At 48.2% G+C, this 26212-nt stretch overlaps 1 protein-coding gene across 3 annotated transcripts in view; it reads right to left on the bottom strand.

Annotated features, from left to right (window-relative positions):
• The window catches only part of Adam12 (ADAM metallopeptidase domain 12), a 304232-nt gene that overhangs the window by 216631 nt on the left and 61389 nt on the right, over positions 1-26212 (bottom strand). The window contains exon 2 of one of the 3 annotated variants that reach the window (XM_045142324.1): positions 3260-3570. The exons of the other annotated variants lie outside the window; for them this stretch is intronic. The gene's annotated coding sequence lies outside the window, so the exon portion shown is untranslated. The remainder of the gene's footprint in view (positions 1-3259; positions 3571-26212) is intronic. 3 annotated transcript variants of the gene reach the window in all.

Genomic DNA, 26212 nt, shown 5'->3' with positions numbered 1-26212 from the left:
ACGCCAACAAATATATTATTTATACACAAAGAGATAAAAGAAAGTTTCTGGGGATAAAGTAGCGAAGTTCAGGTTCTATGAGTTTGATCATTTTGACTAAGTGGGCACCTTGGGAGCCATAGCAAATCAAAATTAAGAAGTGAAAACTGTGTCAGCAGTGATTTTGTGTGTGAGGAAGTAGGAAAGAATGTCTTCCAGCAATAACAACAGTGTTGAAGATTAGCTGAATGCATGTACACATAAGTCAGCAGTGATCTTAGCTCTAGGTCAGTCATAACAACTGCAGAAATATAATTACACAGGAAAAGATCTCATCACTTCCACTGGGCTATGCTGCTAACCAGAGGAGCACAGAATGAAGGCCTAGCACAGAGAAACAAAGACTGTGAAGGGGCTGAGGAGATGGCTCAGGGGGTAAGGCACTTGCCACACAAGGATGAGGACCTAACTTTAATTTTTATTTGGTTTATTTTTATTTATTTATTTATTTCAGAGCAACAGAGAGAGAAAGAGGGGAGAGAGAGAGAGACAGAGAGAGAGAGAGAGAGAGAGAGAGAGAGAGAGAGAGAGAGAGAGGAGAGTGGGCACATCAGGGCCTCCAGCCACTGCAAACGAACTCCAGGTGCGTGTGACCCCTTGTGCATCTGGCTAACGTGGGTCCTGGGGAATCGAGCCTCGAACCGAGGTCCTTAGGCTTCACAGGCAAGAGCTTAACCGCTAAGCCATCTCTCCAGCCCAGGGACCTGACTTTAGATCCCCCTAGCTAGTTTAGCCAAAATTGGTCACTTCTAGATTCAATGAGAGGCCCTGTGTCAAAATGTAAGGTAGAGACCGACTGAGGAGGACCTCTATTGCAAGCTGCTTATGCATCTGCACACCCACTTGTGTACCCCCACGTGAACATATACATATGTGAACATGCATAAATACATGCCACCACACATGGGAACACACACACACAAATATATCATACTATACACATGGACAAGCATGCACATGTTTCCCCCCTACATGAACACACACTCCACACACAACAAAAGGAGTGTGAAGAAACATCTTGCCGCACAGATTGGTAAGTGCTGGAAATGTGATCAGCACAGGCAATTGGCCCCGCACTGTGTGGTGAGACCTCGTCTTGAAATTTGAGCTGTCAGCTTCTTGGAAAACTGGGACGATCTAGGGCAACTGGGACCCAAAGCTGTTGCTCTTGGGGACAAGTATCACCTCTCTAAAACAAACAGCTGTGAAGATGAGACATCCAGAATCAAAGCATGAAATGTTTATCAAGGCCCTTATTTTTTTCATGGCAAAAAAAAAACCCAAGAAAACCAGAAAAACATATCTTAAATGATAGACAGAATTGGTCACAATGAATCCAAGAAATTTCATCATCCACGTGTGTCACTTTCTGATCACAGATCCCAATGTTTGGCTCCTGATATGTGTCAGGTGAAGAGACTCAGTCAGCTCATCTAGAATTGCCCTGCTTGAGACCAGAAGTGTTTGAGAAGATCTCGTCTTTAAGATTCGGGGGTGCTCCTGATCTTTGGAATGCTCCAACATGTGAAACATTTTGCATATCCTTGTCAGTGTTTGAGAAGTTTTAAATGGCAGAACATTATAGATTTTCAATCTTGGATTAGAGATGCCCAGTCTATAATCACGTTCTGATGGGAATCAAATTCTTTAGCAGAATGAGCCTTCTTCTAAAGACAGGCCCGCACGGTGTCCTGTGACGGCAGATGGATGCGCACAGTAGGTTGCAGGCAGGCTCTGGAGAGCATGGCTTCCAAGCCAGGACTTTGCACTCATTGCTAAGTGTCCACTGCCATAGCCGACGTGCCCCACTTCTGTTCTCCATCCTTCTGTGCCCATCTCAGCTGGTGCTTCTCCAGAACGCATGCCTCCGCTCTGGCCCAAGTCAGCTCACACCCCCTTGCCAGCCTTGCTCCAGCCTGCTGTTCATGTGACACTTGGTAGGGCTCCACATACCCTCCTGCAGCTTGCCCATGCAGGCTCGGCCTAAATCTTTGTCCCGATCCAGCTCAAAAAGGAGATCCCTTCGTCAGTGATGGGAAGGTGTACCACCAAGCCATGCACAGCCCTGTAAGACCCACTCGATGTCACTGCGTAAACTCTGCGTACCACAGACACAGGGATGCTCAGCAGAAGGTCAGCTCCTAAGAGAATGACAGGCATGACATCCAAGAATCCTGTCAGGAGAGACACCAACATAAGGAAATCTCTGGGTGTGGCAGAAGTTTCTATAGCCCCTGGAGTGACATGGGGAACGCCCACATCTGCGTAGCACGCTAAAGAGGTCCATGTTCTCGTCCCCAAATCCCCCCAACCTCTGCCACCAAGGTTCACTGAAGAATGCTTCACAAATAACAATTGCATTTATGCTAAGTAACAAGGGCTTTGTGATGCTTGCATACATTGTGAAATGATTAATTAACATAGACATCAATTCACGTAGTTTTCTTTTTTATGAAGACAATAGTTAAGACCTAATTTAAACAAATTCAAGTATACTTACTAAGATACCATGCTATGCAAGTTAGCAGCCATCGTGATGCTGAGGTGGCATGGGGCACAGATGGCTCTTTGATATCCCGATTTTTTTTTTTTCCACTGCAGATATGTCCAGAGCAAGAGTTCTGGATCACGCACTATTTCACCTGACTGAAGAAAGTGTCACAATCTGCTCTAGGCTTAGCTTCGATTTTTGTTTCCATCTGCACTCTGTGGTATAGGGGTGTCTCCTGGCCTCCCTGAACCATCTTTCTTCTGGATCAAAGGATTCAACCTGAAGAGGAAGGTTCTAACACCAGGGTAAAAATGAAAATAGATTCCCTCTTGAATCCTCCATAACAAAGAAAGTTTATGAGGTGAAACAGTTTGTTTGCTTTTTATTTTTATTTTTTTTTACCAGTCCTCATCTCCTGACATACATGTTTGGAATCTTGCACTGATTTTCTTCCATTACATGAGTCAATCTGATTGTTTCAATTTACGCTTGTAGAGCTGTGTTTCTGGAAAGTTGCATGCAAATCAAATTTTCACAATTCTGATAATATTTTCCCATTGTTCCACATGGCCTACTCAGGGGTGATTTATCTTCATTTGTGATTCGTTTTCAATTGGCCGCAGCTCCTGACACTTTCGTTTTAAGCCTCTTTTCTCCTCCGACTTTGTTGAGTTGTCAAAACAACTTTAAAATGCCCTTGACATTTTAAAGACCCCTCCCCCCACCTACCTATTTTGTAAAATCAAGCTTTGACTCCCAAGACTTTTCTACAAGGAGGGAATGAAGTTGTCTTTCTGGGTCAGCAGTAAACACTAAATGGTCTTGCTCATTTTCCATTGAAATTCCCCAAAGGCTTCCAAAATCAAGGCAAAATGACGGGAAATGAAGCACAATGTCAGCAGTGCTGGCCTGGCCTGGGGCGTGGGGCTGGAGGCTTGTTTTCCCTCGCCGAGATCCTGCAAACACAGCAGTCTGCAAGGCGAGGCTCCGTGTCTGTCCACGGTGGTCTCAGCAAAGCCTCTTCCACAAGCTGTGCGAACCTGTTTAATGAAGAGCCATTTGGCTTTATTTGAGTTGGAACACATATGGAGTTTCTACACAAATAACAAACAAAGGCATGGCTGGGGTCCCAGGCTCCTTAGGTGTCAAGATGTCACCACTGGGTTAGGAGGAGGCGGACGCCAATCTTCTCCAACTTTGGGCTCAGACACGGTGAGGAAGAGTGCACGCTCACTGGCTCCTTGAGAATGCTTGGTTTTCCATCACGAATCGTGGTGAACTTTCATGACCTCATGGCATACTCCTCCCTTCTCCACATAAAAGCTGTCCTGACCAGCATGGGACCTATGGAGGTTTGCGTCAGATGTTCCCCATAAATGCATGCATTTTGTATACTTGGTCCTTAGCTGGTGGTAGTTAGGAGATGGAGTCTCACTGAAAGGAGCGTTGTTGGGAGTGGGCTCAGGGTGTCACAGCCAGCTCCCCCTTGCTTTCCCTATCATCATGAAGCTAAACAAAACTAAGCACATGCTCTCCTCTCATAAGTTGCTTTTGGTCAGCTGTTTTGTGCCAGCAACATGAAGGCAACTATAATGGGACCCAAGACAGGTTGTGCAGAGAGATGCTGGGCAGCCTAAGGGGTGGTCCCCCACCACACACCTCTGAGGGCTCTTCAGGATCTCATTCCTTCTCCTTTCCCCTCCGGATACATGTACGTCGTCTGCACAGTCAGTGCATCTGTGGCTGCAGCAGATGTCGCAGGCCAACAACATGGTGTCACTGGGCATCTGCTGCTGAGTGGGCAGTGCCGAGGCTGCTCCTGCTACAGGGACATCCTGCATCACACCTTGAGAGTCCAATATCACCTAGCCAACAAATCCTTGCCAAAAGTCTTGTACATAATTCTTGGTTGCTTCAGCAGCATAAAGTAAAATCAATAAGAGTTCCCCACAGCAAGTTGGAGCGCATGATTGTAACCACACTGGGCACTTATCGATTCTGGTTTCATAGTAACTCTGCTCACTCAACATCTTATGTATGTCTCTTGTCACCCTGCAAAGCAAGGACTGATGTTATCTTTGGTACAGACCCAGTGGGGAGCAACTTCCTGTGGGAAGTGTTGAGGAAGTCACTCAGAGCTTAAAAATTCTATGGGATGATTCTTTTTGTATGTGTGCATGTTGCATACATGCACATATGCATGTTCATATGTGTGTGCAGCACTTGCGTGTGTGAGCATGGGCGTGCCATCAGGTGCCTTCCTCCATTGCTTTCCACCTGCCTGACCGAGACCACGTCTCACCTCTCTTGGGGAAGCTGGAGCTCCCCGTGCCCTAGCATAGCCCCAGAAATCCACCCGTCCTCACCATGCCCAGCATGCCTGTTAGTTCTGAGGCTTCCAACTCACACCTTCACGCTTTGGGCAAGGGCTTTCACCACATGAGCCAGCTCCCCAGCTCTGATCAGACAGCCTTTTCACTTTTTTTGTTTTTATTTATTTATTTGAGAACAACAGAGAGAGAAAGAGGTGGGGAGAGAGAGAGAGAGTGAGTGCACCAGGGCTTCCAGCCACTGCAAATGAACTCCAGAAGCATGTGCCCCCTTGTGCATCTGGCTAATGTGGGTCCTGGGGAATCAAGCCTCGAACCGGGGTCCTTAGGCTTCACAAGCAAGCGCTTAACTGCTAAGCCATCTCTCCAGCCCAGCTTTTTCACTTTTGAGATGAAGATACCTTTCCTGAGTTACTTATTGGTGGGGATCTGAGGTGCTCTTATTAATGTAGCCTTTCTGAATTCAAGAATACTCATGAAGAAGTACACCCTAGCTTTTAGACACTTATATGCAACTATATATGCATTTTGGAGATACATCCAGCTGGCAGGCGCTTCTGTCCCAAGACTAGCCTATAGCCTGCCTCTCAGAGGCAGAAGAGCTTCTGATTGTCCTGGGAAATGTAGACCCTGATGCTGGGAAACTGAATACTCAACTTTAGGACCTGACATCTGCAGGCTCCTGCAGTCCTAGATCGGGAAGTTTCCCAAAGATTCACAGTGCTATTACAATCTGAGGGAGGGCACCGTACCGACTGGATCAGGCTGCGGCAGAAGGTTCCTGTGGCTCAAATTCTAGTCATTTCCAGACTGCCTACTCATGTTTTGGCATCTGTGCGATTAGAACACAAGGGTTCAGCCATAAAACTGTGGGTCTGAGTGTTGGGAGTACTTGGGAATGAAGTATAAGATATCTAAACAACTCATCAAGTCTTTGATGCGCAGCTCCATGCACGCCAGCAGTTAAGGGAAATGCACAGCACAGCCTCTGTCTTCATTTGGTCCAAACGACATGCTGGGAGATAAGGCAACCAGTAAAAGACAGCTGGGGAACATTCCCGAGGCCTTGACCCTGCGATGGTGTCATAGCTTACGTGGAGGAAAGGATGAGGGACAGATGGTGAGGGAGGAAAGGCAGGCTCTCGAGAGGCAGAGTGAAAAGACAGCAGAGACCAAATACAGGAACAGGTCTGAGAGTCTTGGGCAAACCTCTGACTCACTGGCTGTTGGTGAATCATGGTAAGTACAGTGGAAAGTCTGCATGTTCAAGCTGATCAGTAGACACTAGCTAATTCTGCTGAAAAGGCATTACTTAAAATTTGATACAATCAGCCTTTACTGACACCTCATGTTGGGGACCTGGTATGTCAGATTTCAAAGAGTCCATACTCCATCAACACACGCAGACCTCATCTCTGAAATGCATGCGGTAGGATGAAGTCGCATGGTTGAAAGAAGGGGAACCTTGCTTGAACTGTGAGAGAGTGAGGGCATTTATGCAGAACAGGAAACTATGAGGCCATCTGAGGTTGCACATTACAGTGAGTAGGTGCCAATTCACTGACTGAACCATCTCCCTGGCCCCCATTTGTTTTTTTTAAGATTTTAGTTTTATTTATTTATTTATTATAGACAGAGGCAGGGGGAGAGAGAGAGAGTGAGAATGAGAGTGTCGGGCCTCCAGCCACTGCAAACTCCAGACGCAAGTGCCACCATGTGCATCTGGCTTACATGGGACCTGGAGAATCGAACCTGGGTCCTTAGGCTTTGCAGGCATGCATGTTAACCACTAAGCCATATCTCCAGCTCCCCCATTTGTTTTAAAAATGGAGATGACAGGGTGTGCTTAGCAGTGGAGAGGAAGAAGTAAATAGTGAAAGACAATAACAACCAGTAAGGCAATGGCCACAAACCCTGGTGATGTGGAGGAGAGGGGCAGGAAGAAAAGAGACCTGCCTCTGACCCTGGATCTGATGACACCTACAGAGATACCCCCCACGGATGCACAGTCACAGGTGCCCGCTTCCTTCCCTACTTGTTTTGAGCCTGTGGCCAAGTGCCTGAGATTTCAAAGTCTCAAGAAGATGGCTCGGGCAGCCCTGGGGGAACCTCTGTTGAAATGAAGGCACTGAGAAGATAGATATTCACATGTTTCCTTTTTCCACAGGAAAGAACTGTCACTTGACATTTAAATGAAAATGGTCTCAAAATTGCATGAAAATCACTTCTTGTTGGAAAATAACTCCAATTATATCTTTCTAAAAGATCTGGAAGTGTTTCCTAAGAATGTTTCTTCTATGTCAGCCTTAAAGCATCTAATTCAAACCAACCTTGGCCACACAGCAAGTCAGCAGGCTAGGAAGTATATGCTTTGCTCAAACAATGTTGCTTCGGAGCTGGCTGGGACATCTCTGTGTAAAATGCTAGTGTTTAATAGCTACTCTTCTCTCCTCTTTTCCTAGACAAAACCTCTTTGATTCCACTCAAATGAAATATCAACAAACCAAAAGATGAAAAAAAATTCACATCACCAGAGCCACAGAGCAAATTTCACGTCTCCCAATGGTAGCAAGCATTTGAAAAGCTCATCACTCCACAAGTGCCGCTAGATATTTAGGAATCTGCCATCTCTGGCGTTGGGTATTCCCAATGCCCAGTGCAGTGCTGAGAAACTCGTGTGCTTTTGGCCTCAACTCATGAGGAACTCCACGGCCAGAGAACAAAGCGAGTCACTTAAGATAAGGCTTGGCACCAACCTAGAGGATAAGTCACCAACCAGGAATTCCTTGCCATTATCTAGTTTTCGGTACTAGTAAAAACGTCAACCGTGAGTAATGAACATGTGACTCTAAAAATACCTCGCAAATCAGCATGGTAGCCACAAAACAGATAACACTCCGAGCACAAATCGGCCTTAGCTCTGCCTCCCTGTCTGTCTGGCCACTAAAATACCCAGAGAGAAAACACAGACAGGAGTGAGCCCTGACTCAGCAGTGAGCTCTCTGAACTCTGCCTCTGTCTCTTCAAGTCCAAGTAGGAGGACGGGAAGGGCGTCCGCAGGCAGGGAGGACAGTGGCCCTGGTGGAGGACTGGCCTCCCGACGGAGTGTCGGGTACGGCTTCCAGGGCCGACCCCGTGGCCACGGGTTCGGGTACCTGGGCAGCGTGTTTCACCGGTCAGGTTTCCGTGTCCTCACTTGCAACATGAGGAAGGGAGCCAGAGCTTTTACACATCACAGGCTTCCTGGAAGAACTGAGGGTCATAGTGATAATTTAGATGTAAAATGGCCCCATATGCTACATATAAAATGTAAATTAAAAGGCTGATTTGTTAAATACATACTATGAGGGCCATTGCGATAATTTAGATATAAGATGGCCTCATATGTTACATACAAAATATAAATTAAAAGACAGATTTGTTACATATATATATATGTGTGTATATATATATACACATACACATACACACAAACACACATATGCACATATGCACTCATGTGTTAAAAGCCAGATTTCCATCTGATGGGAGCTTTAGACATGACTTGAGCATTGGTGGATTGTCACGGATGGAGTCAGTGCCTGGACGATGGCACAGTTGGGGAGTAGGAGACGTGTAAGGGGACCTCCCTGGAGGAAGCTGGCTGCTGGGAATGTCTTTGAAGGGTTTGCCTTTCCCGGGCTCCTCTCTGCTTGTTTGTTTGTTCCTGGTTGTTTTGGTTGTGTTTTTTGAGACGGTCTTATGTAGCTCACGCTGGCCTCCAACTCACCAAGGCTGACTTCAAATTCCTGGTCTTCCTGTTTCTACCTATGGAGTGCCCGGTTTACAGGCATGTGCCACCACACCCCATTTGCACAAACGATTGAACTCTGACTGAACTCACGCTAGGCAAGCACGCTACCAGCTGAGCTTCATCCCAGCCCTTCCTGTTGGTCTCTGCTTCCTGGCCACTGTGAGGTGAGCAGCTTTCTCCTGCCACACCCTGCCACCACGCTATTCTGTACCCACGCCAGCCAGGCCCATAGCAATAGAACCAGCTTGCCATGGACTGGGTTAGGCCTATGTGACAGGGACTTGTATAGAAGCAGGCCTTAATAAATGAGGCTGGAAAAGAGCAAAACTTCTAAAACAACCCCCACCCGCCACCATGCCAGAATTTACAGAGGACCTGACATAGATACATGGTCTTTTCTGTTTTCCCTCGGTGTTATGAGTCTCCACCAAGATACTCGTGTGCCATATAGTCATGGGGTTTCCTTCTGAGGGTCTCCCCAATGAGGCCTTGCCCCTCTCCAGGCAGCTCAGCCCTTTAAGCAGCCCTGCGATGGCTCGCCCCTTCCCTTGGTTTCCCTACCGTTGCCTCTGTTCACGTGTCCGCCAGTCAGCAGATGTCTCTGCCCTCTGACAGGCTCAGGCACCTGTAAAGGAGTTGAGTGTTCTTGAAGCAAGGTCCCTGCCTTCACTATCACCCTTTAATACCATAGCATAGTTCCAAATGCTCCCGCGACAGGTGTTTACTGATTTCTGGTGGTGGCATGGAAGGAGCTGAGACCCAGAGAATCAAGTAATCTACCTGAGGCCACACAGCCTGGGTTTCTCCTACTTTGTCTCCCCAGGCTAGGATGTTCCTACCCTCTGGCTCCAGTTGGCTTAGAAAACATTAGTTTGTATTTGTTTTCACTCTGTAATTAACTCCTCCTCCTGAAATCTAGCCATACACACCAGCCAAAAGGGTCAAATGCAAACACTCTCCTCCTATTGCTCCAGCGTACAAACAGAATGATGGGAAGTGGGAGCTGGCAGTGGTAATGGGGAGATGGAGAGTCCGTGCGGACAGAGGGAGGACTGCCATGCCCGCAGAGGGTCTTAGACAGCCGCTACTGGCGTGTGGCCTTTGCTCTCAGTGCATGCTAGAGCTCACGGTCACATGAGCCTACATTCCTCTGCGTTCCCCCAGCTCTTTGCCAGTGCATAGATACCGAGCCCTACAGCCCACGCTGGTTGCTGTGGGGCACACCTCCTTGTCCTCTCTCACACGGCCAGTCTTGTCTGCCCAGGAAAGCATGACGTGTTAGCATTCACACTGCCCAGACACCCACACACACTGGGTAGAAGGAACAGAAAGTGGGGAGTGAACGAGGAAAAGCCTGACTGGTGGGCTGAGCAGGCTCCAGGCCTGCGGGACCAGGGTTCTTCAAAGACTTTGATGTTCTGTCTTCCCACAGCATAATCCCAGGATGTATAAACAAGGGCTGGACAGGCCGACTCCAGGGGCCCGAAGAAGTCTCTTGGGAGCTGTAGCTCACTGGGGCCCACCTTCACTTAAGGAAGCCACCACTTAAGAGATAAGGGTGAGAACAAGCAGCTCTTCCTAGAATAAACCACTTGGGATAAAGCAGACGGACAGTTTATTCACATGTTTACTGAGAAGCCAGGAAGGTGTGGGTGTGCATGTGTGCATTAGAGCTTATCAAACGTCCAATAATAAATGTCTTTGTAAAGGAAATGTTCTTATCTGGGCCTGTTCTTTTATTGTATCTTAATTTTTTTCTCAAACATGTTTAAAAAGCATTTTCATCCAACATGACTTTTATACATAACATTTTCCTGATTTTTTTGTGTGTGGCATAAAATTAAAGCATTGAGTCATGCATTATGGGGGCAGCAGTCTTATTGTTTTAACTTTATGCCATGCAAAAAAAATCAGGAAAATGCCATAATCCCCATGGGGTTGACCTGCATTCCCCAATGAGGACGGCCACTTCAGAAAAGGGTCAGGGAGAAAGGAAAGGATGGTACCAACATGTGATGTTTACATACAAAATAGGCCCACAGCTAATAATAAAAAAGAAAGAAAGAAATTATAACAGTGAACTCCAATAGGGCAAAAACCCTACTGGGATGAAGTTAGCTTTTGTTACTAACTGGAACTTTCATTGAACATGTTGCAGATTCATATGCAATTGTTAAGAAATACCTCATAGCAAATTCCTGTGTTATTTTGTCCAGTTTTCCTGACTAGAAAGATTTTCCCTATCTCTGATATCACAGTATAGCCAGAGTGCTCAGACACAGTCCAGTCCAGTCCATGACCTTATCTGGGGTTCCCATTTTCATGAAATCACTTCTTTGTGTACATTATTAGCTTTTTACAAAGAAGAGTTTGTATTATTGACCTGCTACCAACCATGCCATTTAAAAAAATTTTTTTTTAATTTATTTATTTATTTATTTATTTGAGAGCGACAGACAGAGAGAGAAAGACAGGTAGAGGGAGAGAGAGAGAATGGGTGCGCTAGGGCTTCCAGCCTCTGCAAAGGAACTCCAGACGTGTGCACCCCCTTGTGCGTCTGGCTAATGTGGGACCTGGGGAACCGAGCCTCGAACCAGGGTCCTTAGGCTTCACAGGCAAGCGGTTAACCGCTAAGCCATCCCTCCAGCCCTAAAAAAATTTTTATTAGCATTTTCCATGATTATTTTATAATTGTCAAAACACACTTTTAAGAATATTCAGCCCTTGCCATATGCTCAGAAGTTGACATGCACAGCACTAGTCAGTCCCTATAATATTCTTTCTTCCTGCTGCTGGCGACAGGTGCTGCCTGTGCTCAAAGACAAGGTGTCTTAATCTCCAGTATGGACACTGGGACATGACCAAATGTGTCTAAGACATGCTCTCTGTGGAGTTGAACCCTGACAAGATGACCCTGAGTGATCCTTCTCAGACCCGACAAGTCTGTCCACTGATTATTCTTCAAAGATGCCCAAGCGGCCTGCCTGTCCTCTGGTCTTCTGTGGCCAGCTATTCTATATCCATCTTATAAGCCCATGCTGATGACGTCAGCAGAGTCTATTTCTGCAAAAGAAACCTATCCCCAAGTCGGGACTTCCTGTGTTATTCTCTCTTTACGTGAGGAACCAGGTACGTAGGAACTTGGTCAAGGACACTGCATTGGTCAGTGTTCTTCAAAATCAATAGAAAATGTGGATGGATGGACAGACAGACGAATGGATGGATGGATGGATGGATGGGTGGGTGGATGGACAGACGGGTGGGTGGATGGATGGATGGGTGGATGAATGGGTAGATGGACAAATGAGAGGAATTTTATTATGAGACTTAGCTTGTGTCATCATGGAGGCTGAGAAACACCACTATTTGCCTCCTACACATGGGGATCCAGACAAGCTATTTGTGTAGCTCAGTTCAAAGCTGGAGGGGTGAGAACCTGGGAACACTGATGTTTGTCCTTGAGTCTGAAGTCCAAGTATTGCGAAGGGAAATAAACTCACTTTGCCTTTGTGTACGGTTCAACTTCAGCTGACTGGGTTATGTTCATCCACACCTTCGGAAGGTTTGAACATCCCCATGGAGACACCCAGATGTAACACTCTTTCAGCTCTATAGCCATCCCTTAGTCCAGTCAAGTTGATACCTAAAGTTAGCCAAAAGTGACAGAGCAAGGACATAGGCAGGTGCCTGTGAGCTAATGTGGTGCCTCAGCCCTGGACATCCACCTCCTGCTATTTGTGGGAACCATGGAGGTGGCCCTGAGATTCTCTTTCCCTTCTTTGGGACATCTCTGGGGGACGAGGCCATCCATGCTAGAGTGAGCTGGCAGGGCTCAGAAGTGAAGCGAGTCACGACTGCTTTCACATGGCAGGATGTCCCTGTTGAGAACCGTGGCTCATCCTGACGCTCTTTCAGAAGTCCTACACATGCCACCTTCAGCGCTGCCTGAATCGAAGCAGCTTCCAACCCACCCCAACCCATTCCTCTCCCGCAGAGCCCAGCACAGGAAATGTTTTGCCACTCTTGACATTATTGCAAGAAAACATTTTTGTAAGACAGAGAAGAGAAGTGGGGGCAATGCATACATTGTGCTCTGAGTCACCACTCTCAGCTCCTGCGTGCTGGCCTGTGCTGTTACAACTGGTCTTCATCAGAGGCTTTTCATCTGCTCGCCAACGCGTCTTCTGTCCTCATGACTCACGATGGGGACTCGCTCCTTTCAGCTTGATTTATACTAGCTTATCATTTCCTGGTTCTCCAGGGGGGAAGCTGCAGGACGGAGTGAACTCAGCCACGCAGGAGCGACCACTAACCAGCCATCTCTTCATGTCAAGAAATCCAGCTAATGGCCCTGTCCATGAGTGAGCCTGTTTAAAGATTAGGACAAGACATCTGCTTCTTGTATGGGAGAGTGAACGCCCACCCCAAGAGAAAGCTCTGGGTCCTCCGCTAGCTCTTGGATTCAGTTGGCCTGAAAACATCCTTGGGGGTGAGTCTGGTGAGGTATCCTCACATGCCACCACATTCCTGATGTGGGAGGGCTCTGGAAGCCAGTATGCCACAAAGGGGAGCAGGGGCCTGAGGTAAATGGTGATAGAACATGTTTTCTAACTGGCCCACGCATTCCACTGGCTCCTGAGAAAAGTCTCACTTATGAGTGAGGGAGGTCCTGAGTCTTCTTCCCTTCTCTCCTCTAGAAATTTGCCTGCCCCCTCCCAGCTCCTGCCTTCTTTCCAGAGGCTTCCACAGGCAGAAGGGGTCAATAGCCCATCTCTGCAGGCATCCTGCCCGGGGTCTGGATCCAGCACTATCAGCCATCAAGCTGTATGTGCTGGCCTTGGGTCCCTTGACAGACTGGTGCCTCGGGGTCTTCCTCTGCACAGCAGGGGCAGCAGCAGCACGCATCTTACAGAGCTAATGCATGAGAGCAGGTCAGAGGTACTCCTCACACTGTGCTCCACCACCAACCATGTGAGCTGTCCATCAGTGTGACTGCACCTCAGACAATCTACAGGTCAGAAACACTTCTCATACTGTGTTCCACCACCAACCACGTGAGCTGTCCATCAGTGTGACTGCACCTCAGACAACCTACAGGTCAGAGACACTCCTCACACTGTGTTCCACCACCAACCACGTGAGCTGTCCATCAGTGTGACCGCACCTCAGACAACCTACAGGTCAGAGACACTCCTCACACTGTGCTCCACCACCAACCACGTGAGCTGTCCATCAGTGTGACCGCACCTCAGACAACCTACAGGTCAGAGACACTCCACACACTGTGCTCCACCACCAACCACGTGAGCTGTCCATCAGTGTGACCGCACCTCAGACAATCTACAGGTCAGAGACACTCCTCACACTGTGTTCCACCACCAATCACGTGAGCTGTCCATCAGTGTGACTGCACCTCAGACAATCTACAGGTCAGAAACACTTCTCATACTGTGTTCCACCACCAACCACGTGAGCTGTCCATCAGTGTGACCGCACCTCAGACAACCTACAGGTCAGAGACACTTCTCATACTGTGTTCCACCACCAACCACGTGAGCTGTCCATCAGTGTGACTGCACCTCAGACAGCCTACAGGTCAGAAACACTTCTCATACTGTGCTCCACCACCAACCACGTGAGCTGTCCATCAGTGTGACCGCACCTCAGACAACTTACAGGTCAGAGACACTCCTCACACTGTGTTCCACCACCAACCACGTGAGCTGTCCATCAGTGTGACCGCACCTCAGACAACCTACAGGTCAGAAACACTTCTCATACTGTGTTCCACCACCAACCATGTGAGCTGTCCATCAGTGTGACCGCACCTCAGACAACCTACAGGTCAGAGACACTCCTCACACTGTGTTCCACCACCAACCACGTGAGCTGTCCATCAGTGTGACCGCACCTCAGACAACCTACAGGTCAGAAACACTTCTCATACTGTGTTCCACCACCAACCACGTGAGCTGTCCATCAGTGTGACTGCACCTCAGACAGCCTACAGGTCAGAAACACTTCTCATACTGTGCTCCACCACCAACCACGTGAGCTGTCCATCAGTGTGACCGCACCTCAGACAACCTACAGGTCAGAGACACTCCTCACACTGTGTTCCACCACCAACCACGTGAGCTGTCCATCAGTGTGACCGCACCTCAGACAATCTACAGGTCAGAAACACTCCTCATACTGTGCTCCACCACCAACCACGTGAGCTGTCCATCAGTGTGACCGCACCTCAGACAACCTACAGGTCAGAGACACTCCTCACACTGTGTTCCACCACCAACCACGTGAGCTGTCCATCAGTGTGACCGCACCTCAGACAACCTACAGGTCAGAGACACTCCTCACACTGTGCTCCACCACCAACCACGTGAGCTGTCCATCAGTGTGACCGCACCTCAGACAACCTACAGGTCAGAGACACTCCTCACACTGTGCTACACCACCAACCACGTGAGCTGTCCATCAGTGTGACTGCACCTCAGACAACCTACAGGTCAGAAACACTTCTCATACTGTGTTCCACCACCAACCACGTGAGCTGTCCATCAGTGTGACCGCACCTCAGACAACCTACAGGTCAGAGACACTCCTCACACTGTGTTCCACCACCAACCACGTGAGCTGTCCATCAGTGTGACCGCACCTCAGACAACCTACAGGTCAGAGACACTCCTCACACTGTGTTCCACCACCAACCACGTGAGCTGTCCATCAGTGTGACTGCACCTCAGACAACCTACAGGTCAGAGACACTCCTCACACTGTGCTCCACCACCAACCATGTGAGCTGTCCATCAGTGTGACCGCACCTCAGACAACCTACAGGTCAGAGACACTCCTCACACTGTGTTCCACCACCAACCACGTGAGCTGTCCATCAGTGTGACCGCACCTCAGACAACCTACAGGTCAGAAACACTTCTCATACTGTGTTCCACCACCAACCACGTGAGCTGTCCATCAGTGTGACCGCACCTCAGACAACCTACAGGTCAGAAACACTTCTCATACTGTGTTCCACCACCAACCACGTGAGCTGTCCATCAGTGTGACTGCACCTCAGACAACCTACAGGTCAGAAACACTTCTCATACTGTGTTCCACCACCAACCACGTGAGCTGTCCATCAGTGTGACTGCACCTCAGACAACCTACAGGTCAGAAACACTTCTCATACTGTGTTCCACCACCAACCACGTGAGCTGTCCATCAGTGTGACCGCACCTCAGACAACCTACAGGTCAGAGACACTCCTCACACTGTGTTCCACCACCAACCACGTGAGCTGTCCATCAGTGTGACCGCACCTCAGACAACCTACAGGTCAGAGACACTCCTCACACTGTGCTCCACCACCAACCACGTGAGCTGTCCATCAGTGTGACCGCACCTCAGACAACCTACAGGTCAGAGACACTTCTCATACTCTGTTCCACCACCAACCACGTGAGCTGTCCATCAGTGTGACTACACCTCAGACAACCAACAGGTCAGAAACACTTCTCATACTGTGTTCCACCACCAACCACGTGAGCTGTCCATCAGTGTGACTGCACCTCAGACAACCTACACTTCTCCAGTTAAGAACTTGAGCCTTTTCCTTGGGATGCTTCTCGCACCTCTGGCCCTCTTTCTCTCCCTCACCTCACATCCCTTGAAATACCCCTATGTAGACCCAGTATCAGGCTCTCCTTGCTAGAGGCCCTAATTATTCCTACAATAATTCAGTCCCTCCTCCCCTGAGATTCCCATAGAGTGTCCATGGGAGCCTCACTATTCTAGAGATGAAGGTCACCAGCTGCTCCACAGTCCTGTTCCCAGGCTTCCTCTGAGCAACTTGTCACGCTGCCATATCTGGGGAGCACTCCTCCTTTTGTGGGGTTTTCTTCCCATGCTCATGAATTGCTCGGGCACAGCAGGCCTCAAATATATGCCAAACAGGAGAAAACTGTATCCACACACACTGTCTCCTCTCTGACTACATCTGCCCCCTCCCTTTGCCCTGGCTGCAGAGTCATGCCACTTACTCTGGTCACTAGCTCTTGGTGGCACCAAGCAGAGGCGTGCTCTGCACACCAAAGTGAGGGCTGAAGCCAGCCTGGAGTTCGTCTTACAGAACCTCATTCCACAAGCCACTCGGTGCGACTCAGCAGCCGGCAGCCTCTGCCAGGAGAACTCAATCACTGGACAGAGGCAGGCTCCAGCTTGCCTGGAGATGTGAACTGTCGTGGTAGGCTTGTGACAACCTCTGATTGTGTCCTGAGCACACTCATGTTGACTTCCAGTTTGAGCTCCTCCGACCTACACCTACCTTGTCATCCTCAACACACAGCTTCCTCATGCCAGGGGGGCCTGCAAAGGACCACGGAGGCTCTTTCCACATTGACAGACACCCATGGTAACGGCATTAAATTTCAAAAAGCAAAGAGCAAAGGTTCCTGGGGCTACTTACTTTTAAGTTCCAGCATGAGCAACGCAGTTTGTGCCCCTGACTTTGTGCTCACAAACATCCCACATCCATCTCCCATGAATTGAGAAGGCTGGAGAGATGGCTTAGCAGTTAAGGCATTTGTGTGCAAAACCAAAGGATCCCGGTTCAATTCTTCAGGACCCATGTAAGCCAGATGCACAAGGGGGTACACATGTCTGGAGTTTGTTTACAGTGGATAAAGGCCCTGGTTTACCCATTCTCTCCCTCTTTCTGCCTCTTTTTCTATATCAAATAAATAAATAAACAAATAAGTAAAAAAAAAATTTCAAAAAGAATTGAGGGCCCCTCTACATCTGGGTGTTCATTGTACTTTTCTCTGAATTCCCAGCAAGCACCAGGTCACATGAGGCTACCTCCAGGACAACTCAGTATCAGCGGCTGGACCAGAGCTGGCTTTAAGGGACGTTGCACCAACGTGGCAGATACCAGGGTCACAGAGCCTGGGAATGATGGTATTCCCTTCACCACCTCTACCTAGAGCCTGACCAGTGAGTATGAGCTGAGACATGTCCAGAATGAGAAGGAGCACAGGCAGGAGGCGGGCACCTGGTAAAGGGCACTTACCACCCAGCCGGGGACAGTCCATTCTCCCCTTCATCAGTGCTCAACAGCAGCTTAGTCCTCCACAGTGGTCCTCACCTTGCTTACCAGTTGGGACATTCCAGAAAATACTGCAGTGCAGGTGAAAGTAGACCAACCGGGCTTCCTCTAGTCTAGGGACCTTTCCTAAGCTCTGCAGCTGAATAGTGTGCAAGCAGAGAACCATCCCATGGTGCAAATGAGGGCTTCTCTCATGAATGAAGGGATAAGCAGGAAGACAGAGTCCAGGTCTCGGGAGCAGGAGCCTCTTCATGGCAGTGCCCTAGGAAGCAGCAGCTCTGGGGTTGTAATCTGGAACCCTCAGCCTCATTTCCACCCTCACAACGCCAGCCACCTCACCAAACAATTCCACAAGCAACCCGGAGAGACCATATGTTTCAGTTCCAGGATCAAAAGTCCCATTTATACTGAGATGGCTTCATCACTGCTTAGAGAAGGCAAGGGCTTCTCTGATGTCAGAAAAGTAACTCTGACCCAAATGAAACTTAGAACAAAGCAAACCTTTCAAAGCTCATGAGAATCTATTACCTCTACGCACTTTCTCAGGTGTGCATAAGTGGCCCTGCACTTCTGTGCTGTTTTTAAAAAACCATGCACATACAAACCATTTCATCGGCTCTTTAAATAAATCCCAATCTATACTGATAAAAGAAAAATGGGAAAATATGACCGAGTCATAGCAACTGTGTAAGAATTACATTGCACATAGACTATTATAGTCACTTTCATCCATCAATGGCAGAGGGGCACTTTAGAGCGGTAAGAACAGAGACAAAGATAAAAGTATTTATATGCCAAAGTTAGAACAAAAAAAGAATCCTACCAAGGTCTTGGAGAATCTTGGCCAAGGAAATGGCACCAGGCTTTTATCGGCAGGGATTCTTAGCCAGGTGTCAGTGACTTCTGGACAAAGTGAGATGGGGACAGTAAGAAGAAAGAAGGCGACGTACCATCTCCTCCGAACACCAGGGCATGTCCACATGATATGCTCTTCATTTTATGCTCAGAAGATGGCCAAGGCTCTTTGCTCATCATCCCCAAGCCCCTCCCTAGATTTGTATTCAATGTACACAGACATGCGCATGTTACAGGAATACCTCTTCCTAGACATAATCCAATGGTTCCAGGCTCAGTCTAAGAGAAGGAACCATTGCTTTATAAGCACAATTATGTAATATTATATACTAGTATGATATTCATCTAGAATGTGAGTGCATTTCTGTGTGTTCATGTAAGTACTGAAGTCTAATTACAAATATGCTTTAGGAATTCCCCCTCTGTGCGGAGTACTTGGGTTTGGTTTCACTCTTTCCACATATAAATATCCTATGCCAATGCTTACAGAAGAAAAGATGTTAACTCATCAAAAAGACTCAGCCAACTCTTCTCTTTGGCAACCCAAAGTGGCCAGTTTCCTCAAACTCATTCCAATGGCAGTATCATCTGCACGCCCATCTGGGTTCTCATCCAAGAAGGTCAGTAGGGAGAACAAGACGGGTGCGCTGAAAGGGAAAAGAATTGACCTCTGCAACAAGTTTGTGTTAGGATCTGTGACTGGTGGTTTGTTCTTGGGAGCTGTAGTATACACGTGAGGGAATGAGCAAAGCAAGGCCTGAACTGAACACTCACACCCTTGACACCTGCCTTAAGACATGGAATGTGACCAGGGCCCTGGAGACACCCAGTGCCCAAGTTCCATCACCATGTTGTTCACTTCAACCTCCTCCCAAAAGCTCATGGCTTTTATCACTGAGGGTGTCATGAAGACCCCTCAGCTTTAATCCAGTGCCACCCACTCCTCAGGTAGAGGGACCTTGTCACTCCTGGGGCATTTCCCACCCTGCCTCCACTCCACTGACCGAGGATTCTACTTGTAGAACCATTGACCAGGAGTGTCCCTGGAGTACATTCTTCCCTTGGTGCCGACCTCAATCTCCCAGGGAAATGGACAGGTCTGGTTCCAAGGACATGTCAGGTCTCCAGGGACCAGGGCTTGCAGCTTGGGTTTTCTGCTTCACAAGATAGAATAGGAAGCTGGCCTCACCGAGGAATCAGCTCATGCTCTCCATTCTTAAACACAATCTGTCCTCTGTGGTTCCTCACACTGGCTCCTCAGTGTGGTTCTGCCTATGTGAGCTGGCCACACAGTCCTCCTGGTAAGGTGAGGAGAGATTCCAGTGCTAAATGTTTCTAGGACTGTAGCCCTCAGGGCCGGGGGAACCAGCCCTCTTAAATCAGTAATGGTTTAAATATAAAGAGATACATTTCATACATGTAATTTATTGTCCAATGTAAAAACACAAGGCTTTGGGATAAAGAACTATTTATAAAACACAAGGAATGATATAACCAAGTCATATTCATTACCTTATTTGGTAGGATAATGAAGTTGATCCAAAATTTAAAGAAAATCTAATTGTACTTCTAAGTAAAATGGATAGTACCTATAGCAAAATTTATATATATATATATATAAATTATATATATATATGTGTGTGTGTGTGTGTGTGTATGTATATATATATATATATATATATATATATATATATATATATATATATATATATATATATCCCTAAGATTTTATATAGTCTGATGATATGAATACCCAACACCATTAGGACTTTGCTAAAAATACTAACAAATGCATTTGCATTTTGTTAAAACTGCACATAAAAACCATGTCTTCTGAGACTGAGTAGATTGTTCAGCAGATAAAACACTTGCCATGGGCTGGGGAAATGGCTTAGAGGTTAAGGTGTTTGCACGCCAAACCAGATACACAAGGGGGCGCATGCACTTGGAGGTGGTTTGTAGTGGCTACAGGCCCCGCTAGACCCATTCTCTCTTTCTCTCTATTTGCTTCTTTCTTTCTCAAATAAATAAATAAACAAAATATTAAAAAAGCTTCAATCCCTGCTCCCTCTGAGTCTCCATGGGGCCTGGCGAGGGAGGGGCTGCGGCCGCATCTTCCTGTCTGCATGGAACGGGCTCTTTGCTCTGCGCTCAGGATGGATGCAGACCACCCCCACCCTCAAGGCCGGGCTGTATCTGGCCTCTTCTTCGGGCCTCTGGTCTCTTCACAGCAGTACTGGACACAGCATCTTGTTGCCCTGGGCAGGTGCATCCCTGCAGGTTCCCAAGGGCCACCTGCCTTTAACAAGACAAGCTGAAGACCGAGGCAGGTGGCTCGGTGAGAGAGAGCGCTTGCTGCGCACGCGTGAGTCCCTGACTTTGGAGCCACGTAAAGCTGCAGGCTGCAGCACCAGCCTCTGTGATCCCAGTGCAACTCCAGGGAGAAGAGGGTAGGCCCAGGAGAATCACCTAGAAGCTCATGGGCCAGCTAGCCTGGTGAATAGAGCAGTGAGCCATGAGAGACCCTGCCTCAAGCAAGGTGGAAAGAGAAGAGTGACCCTTGAACTTGTCCTCTGACCTCCACATGTGAGTTGTGGCACACACGAACACACACACACACACACACACACACATTGAGAAACTGCAGCTCGGTAGAGCCTTTGCAGATTCAGATCCAGGACTCTGTATCCCCACTCAGGGCAGGCAGTTGTGCCCCTCCATGTCCCCCCCAGAACCTGATCCCCATGGGAGCTTGCTGAGGACACGTGAGAGGCTTCACACACAAGGGCCTGAATTAGCAGAAGTAGCAATGACCCACTGGCACCAGCAGAGTGATGACTAGAGGTGATCATTTGAGAATGACCTTGTGCTATCTCTTTTTTTTTTGTTTTTCCCAAGGTAGGGTCTCACTCTCACTCAGGTTGACCTGGAATTCACTCTGTAGTCTCAGGGTGGCCCTGAACTCACGGTGACCCTCCTACATCAGCCTCCCAAGTGCTGGGATTAAGGGTGTGCACCACCATGCCCGGCTGATGTTTTGCTGTGACCACTGATTGGCAAGGGAAGCTCTGCACCTACTGAGTGAAGAAGTGATGGCAGAATGAGGCAGGCACATGGTCCGGGTTTCCTGAGACTCGCGGGAACGGACCTGGGCCCTGATCCTGGGAAGCTGCTGTGCCTGCAGGTAAGGCCTCAAGTAGAGGTTTAGGATGCACACCGCATGGTCACCAGCCAGCAGTCAGTTTCCAGAAGGCGCAGAACTCCTGAAGTGTGCAAGGAAAGGAAAGGAGGCGGCATTACCACAGCCCGACAGCCAAAATGCAGAGGCTGGATCTGCCCACGTGGGTGGCTCTGCCGCCAACCAGCAGAAAGGACGGAGGCCAGCAAGGTGGTCTCAGCAGCACGAGGGGAAGGTGCCTGCAGGCTGGAGCGTGGCAGATCCCACTGCTGTTTTACTGCTCTATATAAAAGAATCTTTAGATGAAGTCATGGGACGTGTGGGGGAGAATGCTGACCACAGTGTCCATGGTTGCTTGTGGGATTGAATTTTGTAACCCCTTCGTCTAATTGCCCTCCAGGCCAACCAACAGGAAGCTCCTGGCCCACCCCAACTCACATCCTATAGGAAACATGTCGTTCACATTCTTTTTAAAAATGTTTTATTGTCATTTATTTATTTGAGAGAGGCAGAATCAGACAGAGGGAGAGAGAGAATGGATGCACCAGGGGCTCTAGCCACTGCAAACGATCTCCAGATGCATGTGCCATCTTGTGCATCTGGCTTATGTGGGTATGGAGAATAGAACCTGGGTTCTTTGGCTTTGGAGGAAAGTGCTTTAACCACTAAACCATCTCTCTTTTATTTCACATTCTTTTATTTATTTATTTTTTTTTGAGGTAGAGTCTCGCTCTAGCTCAGGCTGACCTGGAATTCACTATGTAGTCTCAGGGTGGCGATCCTCCTACCTCTGCCTCCTGAGTGCTGGGATTAAAGGCGTGCGCCACCTCGCCCGGCACCTTTTTCACATTCCTAATGCCTGCTTGAGTGAAGCTCAGAAGCTCTCCAACAGGTAAGAAGAGCAGCAGGTCACTACACTGAGCTCCGATCAGGAGGGGAGTGAGGAGGAGGAAAGCTGGAGTGAGGAAGGCAGGAGTCCAGGCCGCGGCCCGGGACCAGGGACGCTGGGAAGCCAGAGACAGAAGGGCCTCAGATGAGGGAGGAGGATGAGAGCCCCACCTCCGAGGAGGGAAGGGTGGGGGAAGGGAACGTAAAGGGAACACAAGTCCAGCCAGGTACACACTCTGAATCCACTCCTTCTCTCTCCCAGCAACCTGGAACCTACAGCTCGTCCCCAAGCACTGGGATGAGCACACACACAGAAACATGACAAGCAAACCAGCCCACACGGCGCCTGCACATACCACCCCAGCCATGTCTCAGGGCAGGGCAGTGTGGTGACACCCATAAATAGCCCTGATTTCCCCCAGTTTGCAGAGAGCACGCAGCAAAGGGTGATGCCACCATGACTGGCCCCTGTTCCATGCAGACAGAGGACTGCTACAGAGTTTTCATCAGAAAACCTTCAAGTGGGTCCACCAGGTGAGAGGGTGCCAGTGAGGGCAGCCCGGGCATGGAAGATACCCTTTACAGCTTCTTTTCACTTTATGGAACTCACTTAAGGATGCCACACTCTCAGGAGAGGGACGCTATTTGGAAAAGGTTGATCTTAAGCCATTTAGGCACTTACATAGTAAGTCATATTGGGGAACAAAATACTCTAAAAATGGTGTTCTGACCTTTTCCAATGTCTGCATGACTTCAAAGAATGAAAGAAGAGGAGACGCTCAAAGGAATTCAGCTTATATTCGGGGAACAAAATTTAGCCCACTTAAAATGATCTTAAATGTTAAGACTGGGTGATTGTTACCTAAATCTGAAAGACTTTGATCTATTTAAGACTGCTGAATTTCCTCCACAACACCATGGGGAATACCTGCAACCACACTGAGGAGCATCCCCACTGGAATGGGGGCAGGGACGAGGGAAAAGAGGTACCAACACATGATGTATCCATACGAAACATGTTGTTATTAAAGAAAAAGAAACCTACAAAAAAGACTGCTGAATTTGATCAATTCCATGGCCCTCTCCTTCTTAGAAGACTTTGTCCTGCATCTTCACCCTTCCATTCAAGTGCAAAGGTCGCCTCTACGGGGCTTCTGATTCTCTGAGGCACAAAGGGGGTGCATGCTGAAGAGGTGCTCACATCCAGCAGGCGAGGATTCCCACATATGGCAATGTCAGCTACTACAGAAGCCTCCGACTCCAAGGACCTGTTCAATAGATATTTCCTTGCCAGTCCCAGTTGCACCCAACACAACTTCCTGTGATGATGGAAGCGTTCCTCATTGGCCACTGAGCACTTGGCCTAGGACTAGAAATGACAAAGGAACTGCAGCTTTAACTCTGTGTAAATTAATCTTCATTTAAATAGCCACCCATGGCAATATATTCAAAAATATGGATCCTCCGGGTCCTACTGGAGTGGTATCTGGGTCTATAAAGAGAGTGGTGAGGCAGGCATTTGCTTTCTAGCAAGTTCTCCAAGTGGTCCTGATGCTGTTAGTGCAGAAATGATGCCAGGCTTTGAGAGGACACTTGTTGCGTGGAGCAGGCAAGGATGGATGTGGGAAAAGCACTGGGGCACATGCAGACCTGGAAGCTCATCCTGTTGACTCTGGTATAGAAGATGGATGGCATGGGGCATTGCCAACACTTCACTGGGCTCCACATGGTAGCTCCCCATAGATCGTCTCCAGACTGGGTTGTGTGCAGCCCAGTTACCCACCCTCTCTAGGAATTGTGGATAAGCCCACTATGGCACACATCTTTGTGTCCCTGACCACTTCTCAAGGGGTGATGTCTTGGTCCTCTGTCAGGGCTCTTTAAGCTGATTGATGCATCACTCCTAGCATTTTGTTTATCGTGGCTGTTCTTGACATCTCCCACCTGCTTACCCACCCACCCAAGGTTCTGCTCTTCCTGCCTTCTGGATGTGCCAGTTGCCTCCTCCTGCCACAGACACTCTCTCAGCTGAAGCCACTGTCTGCTCTCCCTGGATGTTCGCAACTGCTACAGCTCGCTTCACGTCCTCCAACCACACGTTCTCACACACACAAAATGGTCTTTCAAAGTTTTCAGAGTTAAGCCACATCACATGACTGCCCGCTCACAGGCCTGCTCTTCCATAGTGTACCATCGGTCATGAGAAAATGCAAGGTCATGCTCATGGGCAGAGGGTCCCGGCCTGCCTGGTTGCCTCTGCTCTCTCGGTCCCATCTGGCTCAGTAGCACAGTGAGCTCCCTGTTTCTGGAAGCCCCTTACTATTTCCTCAAGACCTTTATGTAGTTCTTCCTTCTCTCTAGAGCCGTCTTTCCTCTTCCCTCTTGCCACTCTGCGTATTCACACACAGCTCAAATGCTGCTAAATGACACAATTCCTTTCTTCTCCAGACCAGGCTAATACACCATACCTCCCTTTCTGGGCAGGGTTACTCTTTTATTTTCATTAATTAATAATTTATTTTTGACAATTTTATACATGTGTGTAATGTATGTTGAATGCATTCACCCTCCTTTACCTTCTCTTGTCCCTCTTCCATTCTTTTTTTAAAATTTTTTTGTTTCTTTCTATTTATTTGAGAGCGACAGACAGAGAAAGAGGCAGAGAGAGAAAGGGGGAGAGAGAGAGAGAGAGAGAGAGAGAGAGAGAGAGAGAGAGAGAGAGAGAGAGAGAGAGAATGGGCACACCAGGGCCTCAAGCCACTGCAAACGAACTCTAGACGCGTGCACCCCCTTGTGCATCTGGCTAACGTGGGACCTGGGGAACCGAGCCTCGAACCGGGGTCCTTAGGCTTCACAGGCAAGCGCTTAACTGCTAAGCCATCTCTCCAGCCCCCCTCTTCTATTCTTTTCAACTAATTCCCCTTCTATTTTTATGCCGTGTGTGTGTGTGTGTGTGTGTGTGTGTGTGTGTGTGTAGTGCCAAGTTTAATTTGGGTGGTTTGCATGGGCATGACCTGGAGCTTATTGGGTGGTAACATTACCACTAAGTAAAATGTCTCCCTTTTTCTCCATCATCAGTTGCTGTTTTGTTTTTTTTTTTTGAAAGTGTATGTGGTATGCATGTTCACATGCATGAGAACACATGTGCATGTGCAGGTATCTTCCTCAGTCTCTTTTCACCTTAAGAAAGGGTCTCTCGCTTGAACCTAGAGCTGGCTGATTCAGATAATCTAGCTAGCCAGCGTGCCTGTGGTTCCCCTGTCTGAACTTCCCAAACCCTGTGACTCCAGCATTTACTGAGGTACTGGGGGCCTGGGTGGTGTTTTTGTCATGATCTGTTTAGTGATGTGCTCACTAGCTGACCTGTAAGAAGATAAGAATTTAACCTTACTGTTGTATCTGCAGCGCCCATCTCCATGTCTGATATTCATCAAGTTTTTATGAGCAAATGACTAGGGAAGTGAGTGACAAATGACCCCAACAGTGCACTGACGGAGAGACTGATAAAGACTGGTGCACAGGAGAAGGGACA

The sequence above is a fragment of the Jaculus jaculus genome, chromosome 1 (assembly GCF_020740685.1).
Source record: "Jaculus jaculus isolate mJacJac1 chromosome 1, mJacJac1.mat.Y.cur, whole genome shotgun sequence".
NCBI classification, from domain to species: Eukaryota; Metazoa; Chordata; class Mammalia; order Rodentia; family Dipodidae; genus Jaculus; species Jaculus jaculus.
Note: the sequence above shows the minus strand (reverse complement) of the source record. Positions and strands in the feature narration are given on the sequence as shown.